The sequence below is a fragment of the Zalophus californianus genome, chromosome 5 (assembly GCF_009762305.2).
Source record: "Zalophus californianus isolate mZalCal1 chromosome 5, mZalCal1.pri.v2, whole genome shotgun sequence".
Classification (NCBI taxonomy): domain Eukaryota; kingdom Metazoa; phylum Chordata; class Mammalia; order Carnivora; family Otariidae; genus Zalophus; species Zalophus californianus.
Window position 1 is genome coordinate 4,139,831 of NC_045599.1, and position 7,938 is coordinate 4,147,768.

Below are 7,938 nucleotides of genomic sequence, written 5' to 3' on the forward strand. Positions count from 1 at the left end.
GTATAGCTAGTCCAGCTTTATTGTGATTGCTCTTTGCATGAAATATATTTATTTGTCCTTTTATTTTCTATTTGTATCTTTGAATCTAATGTGTCTCCTGTAGACAGCAGATGGTTCAATCTTTTTTTTTTTAAATCTAGACTGACAATCTCACCTTTTTTTTTTTTTTAATTTATTTGAGAGAGAGAGAGAGAGAGAGAGAGAGATCATGAGCAGGGGGCAAGGTAGAAGGAGAAGCAGACTCCCCACTGAGCAGGGAGCCTGACACGGGACACTACCCCAGGACCCTGAGATCATGACCTGAGCTGAAGGCAGATGCTTAACCGACTGAGCCACCCAGGCACCCAATCTCACCTTTTGAATGTGTTGTATTCCATTCACATTTAAGGCTTTTATTGACATAGTTTTATTAACAACTGCATTTTAGCTTTTGTTTTCTGTATGTCTTATGTATTTTTTGTTCCTCTATTCCTCTTTTACAGTAAGCGGAAATTTTACAAAATAACATTTTAATTTCTATGATTTTTTCACTATAATTTTTAAAGTTGTTTCTTTAGTGTTTCCTCTAGGGCTTACCTTCTACATCTTAACTTACTAAAATCAGCTTCAGATTTATTGTAACTTAGTTCCAGTGAGATATAGAAACATTACTCCTATATAACTATTCCCCTTCACCCCTTCTTGTGGTATTATTGTTAGACATACTATATCTATAAATGTTACAAACCCAACAAGTACATTGTTATAGTTATTATGTAATGTTATGACTTTTGAAGAAGCTGAGAAAAGGAGAACAAGTAAATATTTATAGCTTTTTTTTATATTAACCTCATTATTTACCATTTCTGGTTTTCTTCATTCCAGTACATAAAAAGCTATTCAAAATTAATTATTGGGGAAATGCAAATTATAACCACAATGAGACACTATCTCGAGTAATATTCTTTTTTTTTAAAAAAGACTTTATTTATTTATTTATTTATTTGAGAAAGAGAATGAGATAGAGAGAGAGCACATGAGAGGGGGGAGGGTCAGAGGGAGAAGCAGACTCCCTGCTGAGCAGGGAGCCCGATGCGGGACTCAATCCCGGGACTCCAGGATCATGACCTGAGCCGAAGGCAGTCTCTTAACCAACTGAGCCACCCAGGCACCCTTGAGTAATATTCTTAGCCCCAAACAGCTTTACTTCCACCTACCTTCTTTGTGCTGTTACCGACAAATATATATTTCTAAATGTTAGGCCTGACGATACATTACATGCATATTGCTTTATGTTGTTACTTTTTAAATCAGTTAAGCAAAGGGTAAGAAATATGAATATACACTTTTATAATTACACGATTACCTTTTCCAGCATTCTGTTTTATCATGCCAATTTAAATTATCAACTGAAAAACTTCCTTTAATGTTTTGCAAGATGGGTTTGGTAGCAACAAATTTTATTTTTGTTTATCTGGGGTTGTCTTTATTTTTGTCTTCATTTTTTAAAGATAGCTTTGCTGAGGGGTGCCTGGGTGGCTCAGTCGGTTAAGTATCTGCCTTCGGCTCAGGTCATGATCCCAGGGTCCTGGAATTGAGCCCCACATCAAGCTCCCTGCTCAGTGGGAAGCCTGCTTCTCCCTCTCCCGCTCCCCATGCTTATGCATGTGTGCTCTCTCTCAAATAAATAAATAAAATCTTAAAAAAAAAAGATAGCTTTGCTGAATATGTGATTCTTCTCTGACGGATTTTTTTTCCTTTGAGCTCTTTGAATATGTTAGCCCACTGTTTTGTAGCCTCCATTGTTTCTGATAAGAAGACAGCTGTTATTCTTACTAAGTTTCCCTCCTAAGTGATGAGTGATTATTCTCCTGCTGTATTCAATATTATCTCTGTGGTTTTGGCTCTTCGTATTTTTAATATGATGTATCTAATTGTGGATCTCTTTGGATTCATTTTACTTGGAGTTTGTTGACCTTCCTGACTCTGTGAGTTGTTGTTTTTCAATAAATTTTGGATATTTTCAGTCATTATTTCCTCAAAATATTTTTCTGCTCCCTTCTCTCTCCTGGTACTGCCATTAAACATATGTGGGTGTGCTTAACCATGACCTACATTTTCCCTGAGTCTCCTTTCATTTTTCTTTATTCTTTCTTCTCTCTCTTTCAGATTACATAATTTCTGTCCATCAATCTATTTTCAAGTTTGCTAATTCTTTCTTTTACTAGTTCAAATCTGTTAAGACCCTCTAGTAAATTTTTCATTTCGATTGTACCTTCCAGCTATTTTGAGGTCTTTTTCTGTTTAATCCAACATCTATTAACAGGCAGTTTCTGGGGCCTGCTTATTTCCCAATGTACATACGGGGCATCCTTTCCTGTCTCATATTTTTTGTTGGAAACTGGACATTGTACATAATGTGTGGCAATATGGTAGATAATACTGTGGCAAATCTGAGTACTTACCACTCCCACAAGATCCTTATTTCTATTTGCTGGTTTATTTTTTTAACTGGCTAGATTATTTTAGTGAACTCTACCCAACACAGTGTTAAACCTCTGATATTGCAATTCAATGCGTGCAACCCTGGCCTCTCAAACAGAAGTGGGATCCAGGTTTAAATGACTTTAAGTCCCATCTTTAAGTCCTAGATCCGGTTCAGAGTCAGACCACCACTGTTGCTGGGGCCTGAGGTCTCCAAGCAGAAGTACAGAAAATGGGTATAGATGTGACCAGCCAGGACCCAAGGTTCCCAGAACCCATCCCAGTACTTGGGTGTCCTCAGTATAGTTTTTTGTGGGAGGGACCTCAAACTGACCCTCAGGAACACAGAAACGGGCCAGGCCTGGAGCTGGTCCTGGGAAGTGGGACATGGCCATGTGCACAGGGAAGGCTATATGGAACACTTTCAGGGCTGGGTTAGGCGGCCCAGACCTCTGTCCCTGGATTACTGCCTCAAAACTTGCCTTCCATTGGGATCATGGCCACTCTGAACAGGCTGGCAGCAGAATCCCATGGCACCATTGCTTTGGGCCCAAGTTGTTGAGGAGGAACCAGGAAAGAAAGGCAGGGACAAGCTCAGAGTGTTAAATCCTTTCCAGTCTCATGCAGATAGGACCATGGGCAAAAGATGGTCTCATAATTCTCCACCCTCCTCAGGGCACAATGTGGTGGCTGGGCCAGCCCACGTTGGTCATTTAAGAGCCATAAAGTCGAATATAGAAGAGACCTACCTGAGGAGATATGTTCCTCCCAGTTCTGGCCCCAGCATCTGCTTCAGGGCTTCTCCACAAGGACAGGCCAGGGTTCACTTGTTGGCCACATGTATAGTCAGTCCAAGGTAAGTCCTGCAAACTCATCAGCATCTGGGGACATTGTTGCCAGCTCTTCTTTATGGCCCTGGGCTTGGGCACAAAGCGACTGTCCTTGTCAGGATGTGATTCTTGGGTTCCTGGGTGGTTCAGTCGTCAAGCACCTGCCTTCGGCTCGGGTCATGATCTCAGGGTCCTGGGTTCGAGCCCCACATCGGGCTCCCTGCCTGGCAGGAAGCCTCCTTCTCCCTCTCCCACTCCCCTGCTTGTGTTCCCCTTCTTACTGTGTCTCTCTCTGTCAAATAAATAAATAAAATCTTAAAAAAAAAAAAATCCCGGGGCACCTGGGTGGCTCAGTCGGTTAAGCGTCTGCCTTCGGCTTAGGTCTTGATCCCCAGGGTCCTGGGATCGAGTCCCACATCAGGCTCCCTGCTCAGTGGGAAGCCTGCTTCTCCCTCTCCCACTCCCCCTGCTTGTGTTCCCTCTCTCGCTGTGTCTCTCTCTGTCAAATAAATAAATAAAACCTTAAAAAAAAAAAAGGATGTGATTCTTCTTCCTTGACTCAAGATGAAACTCATTTCCAAGGACTCCCCATTCTTGTAGGAAACTCTGGATTTCCTGATCTCTCCAAGGACTGGCTTGGAAGGAACAGAGAAATGTGGATGCTCCTTGGCATGACTCACTCCTGATATGTGAGTGGTTTTCAGAGACTCTCCTTCTATGCTGATAAGACCCATATATGCCTTTATGTCTGCTGGTGGGAGATGAGAAATCCTTAAATGGGAAGGTCAGGAACCAGTATCACTGGGCAAAGTAATGTCCAATCCCCATACTCATAAACCTGTCAGGAGGCATCTGTGTGTCTGGATATTATTCAAGTTCATGAATGAGAAAATCTGAAAACTGACTGAACAAAAGAATTTTAACTAAGGAATTCCTGGCCTGGAAGGGGGATCTTCCTTTGTTTTAGGGAATGTGGTACCTGTCCTTGTAAGGGGCCTCATTTACCTTCCACTCACCAGGATTCTGTGGGCAAAGACAGGGCTCCAGGTACCCAGAGTCACACCTATCATCCACGGAGTTGCCCTGTGGGCCAGGACAGGAACTTAGGGCTGGTGAAGGTCCTAAGGCTAAGGTGGGAAATATGGAGAAAAAGAAAAGTGGCTGTTAAACTGTTGTGACCAGAAGGCTGCTCTTGTCCCAGAGTTTTTTCTTTTTTTTTTTTTAACATTTTATTTATTTATTTGACAGAGAGAGAGCACGCACAAGTAGGCAGGCAGGCAGGCAGAGGCAGAAGCAGAGGGAGAAGCAGGCTCTCCCCTGAGCAGGGAGCCCAAAGTGGGGCTCCATCCCAGGACCCCGGGATCATGACCCAAGCCAAAGGCAGACATTCAACGACTGAGCCACCCAAGCTTCCTTTGCTGCCTTAAGATTTTTAATATTTCAGTTAACATAATGCCCTAGGTCCATCCATGCTGTCACAAATGGCATGATCTCATCCTTCTTTATGGATGAGTAATAATCTATTGTGTTTATATACCACCTCTTCCTTATCCATTCATCTATCAATGATGGACACTTGGGCTGTTTCCATATCTTAGCTCTTATAAATAATGCTGCAATAAACATAGGGGTGCATATATCTTTTCAAATTAGTGGTTTTGTTTTCTTCGGGTAAATACCCAGTAGTGGAAATATTGGATCATATGGTTTTTAATTTTTGAGGAACTTCCATACTGTATTCCACAGTCACTGCACCAATTTATATTCCCACTAACATTGTACAAAGGTTCCTTCAGTCAGATTGAGAAAGACAAATACCATATGATTTCACTTGTATGTGGAATCTAAAAACAAAAACACAAGAATAAGCAAACAAAAAGCAGAATCAGACCAAAAAAACAAACTGATGGAGGGGAGTGGAGAGATAGGCAAAATGGGTAAAGGGGAGTGGAAGATACTGTCTTCCAGTTATGGAATGAATAAGTCACAGGAATAAATTAATGGTACAGCATAAGGAATATACTCAATGATAAGGTAATAGCATTAAATGGTGACAGAGGTAGCTACACTTGTGGTGAACAAGTGTAAAAACTTGTCAAATCACTATGTTACACACTGAGACTAATATAACATTGTGTCAGCTATACTCGAGTTGAAAAAAAGAAAAAGATTTTTAATATCTCAATGGAGTCACCTTTTTTTAATTAATTTTTAAAATTTTTTAATTTAATGATAAAAGTTATTTTAACATGAGGCAATCTATTAATGTCTTACCTGTGAACCTGTTAAAATATGGGAAGTCACAGTATTGAAAATAATCTAATGTTCTAGGAAGTAAGCTAGAATCATGTCATTTTTTTTAAGACTTTATTTATTTATTTGAGAGAAAGAGAGACAGAGACAGCACGAGCAGGAAGGGCGGCAGGGGCAGAGGGAGAAGCAGGCTCCCCACTGAGCAGGGAGCCCGATGCGGGGCTCGATCTCAGGACCCTGAGATCATGTCCCGAGTCGAAGGCAGCCGCTCAACTGACTGAGCCACTCAGGTGCCCCATGTCATTTTTTTTTAAAGATTTTATTTATTTATTTGAGAGAATGAGCAGTGGGGAGGGGCAGAGGGAGAGAGAGAGAGAGCACAAGCAGGGGAGCAGCAGAGAGAAGCAGACTCCCTGCTGAGGAGGAAGCCCGATGTGGGACTCGATCCCAGGACCTGGAGATCATGACCCAAGCTGAAGACAGACACTTAACCAATTGAGCCACCCAGGTGCCTCTAGAATCGTGTCATTTTAAAGTAATAAACAGTCCCAAGCTTCCCCTTCTGCCTGTGATGAAAGCATAAGATCCCGACTTCCAACACCAAATGAGTACAGAGACAGATGAACTATATGAAATGTAACAACAGGAGAACAGGACAGCATCTGGAGGCAGGAACCAACTGACAGGAGCCCCAAGGCTGTCCCAGCTCAGAGCCTGCAGAGCTTCCAGGATGCAATGAGGAAGGGATCCAGGCAGAGAGTGGGGGTCCCCCTGAGTTAAGGAAACAGGGATGATAATTTGAGGAGGGAAAGGCAGCCTCAGGTCCAAGTACCAAGAAGGTACTTGCTGCAATGAGGGGCAGTTGAAAAAAAATCAGAGGAGTCCAATGAGAATTTGGTAAAAGAATCTGTTAGCATGACTGTCCCAATCTCTAAATAGTTCCCTTTACCTAAATTTTTAAAGAAGTTTCTAGTCTTTTTAAAAATGTCTAATTGGGGTGTGCCTGGGTGGCTCAGTCAGCTAAGCTGCCAACTCTTGATTTCTGCTCAGGTCATGATCTCAGGGGTATAGGATCGAGCCCTGCATCAGACTCTGCATGCTCAACAGAGAGTTGTAGCCTGCTTGAGATTCTCTCCCTCTCCTTCTGCCCCTTCCCCTGCTTGTGTGCTCTCTAAAATAAATAAATAAATCTTTAAATAATATCTAATTGTCGCTGTGAAATTATTTGGCTTTTATGATACCAATTCTTTGAAATGTTTAAGACTACTTCATAGTGCTTCCATTTCTAGTCTTGCTCTAGTGTTTGGGTTTTCTTCGTGGCTGCCCAAGATGAACCTATTCTTCGGAAAAGTGAAACCCAAGGCTCCGCCACCCAGCCTGACTGACCGCATTGGCACGGTGGACAGCAGGGCAGAATCCATCGACAAGAATATTTCTCGACTGGATGCTGAGCTCGTGAAGTATAAGGATCAGATCAAAAAGATGAGAGAGGGTCCTGCCAAGAATATGGTCAAACAGAAAGCCTTGAGGGTTTTAAAGCAAAAGCGGATGTATGAGCAGCAGCGGGACAATCTCGGGCTTTATTTAACATGGAACAAGCCAATTACACCATCCAGTCATTGAAGGACACCAAGACCACGGTTGATGCTATGAAACTGGGAGTAAGGAAATGAAGAAAGCATATAAGCAAGTGAAAATCGACCAGATTGAGGACTTACAAGACCAGCTAGAAGATATGATGGAAGATGCCAATGAAATCCAAGAAGCGCTGAGCCGTAGTTATGGTACCCCAGAATTAGATGAAGATGACCTGGAAGCAGATTTGGATGCACTGGGTGATGAGCTTCTGGCCGACAAACAGCTCTTACTTGGATGAGAAGCAGCATCTGCACCTGCAATTCCAGAAGGTGTTCCCACTGACACAAAGAATAAGGATGGAGTCCTGGTGGATGAATTTGGATTGCCACAGGTCCCTGCTTCATAGACTTGCGTCATTCAAGTACATCATGTAAAATAAGCACATATTGTGGGACTAGGAAATATTTATCTTTCCAAATTTACCATAACAGATTTAGGTTTCTTTCCTTTGTTCAAAGGAAAGTTTAATTATATTGCTCTTTCATTTTTTTCTGTAAAGAGATTGTTTGGGGGATGCTTTCTTCATACTAAATTTTTATTTCCTTTCTATTATGAAAAACTAACTTACAAGTATCAGCGACTATGTATGACTTGTTTTCATTTATTAATAATAATTTGAAATAAAACCAAGGAAATGGAATCTTGAAATTATATGATCGTGTAACTCCACAATCTCAAATTGACCTGACAAATTGATAAACAAAGATGAGATTACTGGAACCGTTAATATTATGATTCAAACCATTTTCTATTG

At 41.6% G+C, this 7,938-nt stretch overlaps 1 pseudogene; it reads left to right on the forward strand.

Annotated features, from left to right (window-relative positions):
* The first annotated feature begins 6,875 nt into the window (after positions 1-6,875).
* Positions 6,876-7,726, forward strand: LOC113928754 (annotated as a pseudogene).
* The last annotated feature ends 212 nt before the right edge of the window (positions 7,727-7,938 follow it).